The 2,529-nt window shown below is 39.4% G+C and overlaps 1 pseudogene; it reads left to right on the top strand.

Moving 5' to 3' along the window:
• Positions 1-2,133: 2,133 nt before the first annotated feature.
• Positions 2,134-2,271, top strand: LOC145242354 (U2 spliceosomal RNA; annotated as a pseudogene).
• Positions 2,272-2,529: the final 258 nt, after the last annotated feature.

The following is a 2,529-nucleotide window of genomic DNA, read 5'->3' as shown; positions in this document are numbered from 1 at the left end:
TTAAAACTGGTCGCGGTCTGCAAAAACTGGCTGCGTCTTAAATAAGTTCCATGCCTTCAAATAAATTAACTTGTAAAGAGATGATTTTGAAAATTACTTGTAATATGCGTTATTCATCCATGCAAACTAAGATTTTACTCATTACGAATGATCCTTGTTGTACGATTAATATTTTCTGTTAATTTCAGTGTCATGTGACTAGTAGTTGATGAGTTTATCGGATAAATATTTATATACACAACGGACATGCATATACTGTTTTATTTACATGGATAATCAACTAAGGGAAGATTGGAAATCGGCAAACAGACTCGTCAATACACAAGCATTATGCATACACATTTCGTGATCTGCAACACATTCCTTTCAACTGTCCCCCGCGCACACACACATGTATATCCTTTTTTCAGATCTATTTCACGCATTTTTAGTCGTGTGCAAGCGACTCTATAAGTCACTCCGTCGGTCGGTCTTCTGTAACACTTTTGTGCTTGGCCTTTTTGGTTAAGATCAAAGGTCTGTTGTTAATGAATGCTGTTCTTAGCTTTTTAAACTTTTCTTGGCCTTTTGGCCAAGATCAACTCTTTGACGAACTCCACTTGCACAAAGAAGAGACCCAGGTCTATCGCCTACACTGCGACGAAGGCATGAAGGAAACGGTCGGTCATGCTTTTTTCCACTGCAGCAGGCTTAAGACCCTCCTAGGGTGCGTTAATGAGGTAATGGCTCGTATCGATGCCATGCACCTGCTTGAACTCGAAGAGTCATACTTTGTGGAGAACATTGATCCGCCGCTGCCTAGGGAGAAAAGAATGGGTTTTCGTGCGATCCTAGCAGTAGCGAGAATGGTCATATGGATCACACGCCTCAAGCAGGTCCGCAAAGGGATATCTGTTCTGGATCGGGATCTGATCGTCTACTTTAAACATCTGCTTAAAGTAAAGATCAGATGCGATTGGAGGAGGTTGCCTCGAGTGGTCTTTGACAGGAGGTGGGTGCATGACACTAGATTGTGCATCTGACAAGGCACCAAGTTTGAATTTGTGTTACCACCATAGGCATGGCACACATGGTACTGGGTCCTACGGAACCCATCCTGCTAGGTTAGTAATAGAAAATTAAAGAGACTCTTGACTGGTGGTACAGATGAGATCCGGTCCCCCGATTGTTTGCTTTGGCACTAGAGAACCTTCCAAGGCTACCCTACCATTACCCCCACCCTTTTGTTTTGTCACCCCTGGTCAACCCTTACTCGGAGGTCGCCTTCTACCACATCCCCATCCCCCCTTTCTGTTTTTTTATGCTTTATTTATTTTCTCCCAATAAGAATTCACCCCAATCCCCACTAGGGATCTCCCCGCTTGTTTTCGGTGCCCTGGAAAACAGTAGGCGATCTAACTACTTAGATTAGCTCAGGGAGGGACCTTACTAACAATGCACTAGGAATTTTTATTTGATCATTTTTTCTAGGTTGTTTTCCCCACTCCTCAACACGAACTATTTGTTACCAAATTAAGAACTTTTATTTTTCCAATGAATTGAACTTTTCACACACACACACACACACACACATTTTAATTTTATAAAAAAAAAAATGTGCACACACACACACAAAAAAATTGTAAATATATGCTTTTTGCTTAAACGCTGGGAATTCATTAGTTAGCTATAGATTCCACAGAGTGAATGAGGTATTCTGGTAAATGTTACCAGTCAAGATTAAGTCGCCGAAGACTCCAATTTTTACTTTAGTTAAAAAGACCCTGCAACACTCCCCTCCCCAGATCTTATAGGGCCTTGTGCCTAAATTTGTTTTGTCTTTTGGAGATTTTACTTTTTAAAATTTTTTAATGTCATATTGAAATTTTTTTAATTGTAATTTTTTCTTTAAACGAAATAAATTAAATATGAAGATCAAAGTGTAGTATCTGTTCCGGCAGATACTGCAAGCAAAGACCATATGTGGGGGCAACCTCACATATAAGACCTTGGTCAATGTAGGGGCTACCCTTCATACCAATTGTCACTATCCAGCTCCCCTACTCCCCGGGGAGTTGGTCCCCATTTCCCCTTCACTCCTCACATTAAAAATCGGCCTTGTGCCTAACTTGCTTGATGGAGGAGCTAATAAATACCCTTTTCTTGGCCTTTTGGCCAAGATCAAAGTGTAGTATCTGTTCTTACTATATGCTGCGCTTATGTTTGTAACTTTGTGATATAAAGTGAGGGATCACTTTTCTGTATTAATTTAATGTAAAATGATCACCCACTTTACAACCAGTCTCAAAGCCATTCAAGTCATTCTCCAGATCATTCAAGTTGTTTTTGAAGGATTCCAGTTATTTTTTAAGCATTCAAGTCATCCTTAATGTCATTCAATTCATTCTTAAGTTCATTAAAGTCATTGTAAGTTATTTACTTTTTATTTATTTAAGTTATTTCAGCCCATTTTTCGATCATTTTAGTTTATCTTTAAGAATTTCATGTCAATCGTACATTAACGCATTCATTCATTACACGACAGCACAC

This window comes from Euprymna scolopes, chromosome 2, assembly GCF_053919585.1.
Source record: "Euprymna scolopes isolate OS-2025 chromosome 2, ASM5391958v1, whole genome shotgun sequence".
NCBI lineage: Eukaryota > Metazoa > Mollusca > Cephalopoda > Sepiida > Sepiolidae > Euprymna > Euprymna scolopes.
The sequence above is the reverse complement of the archived record's forward strand: the minus strand, read 5'-3'. Positions and strand labels throughout refer to the sequence as shown.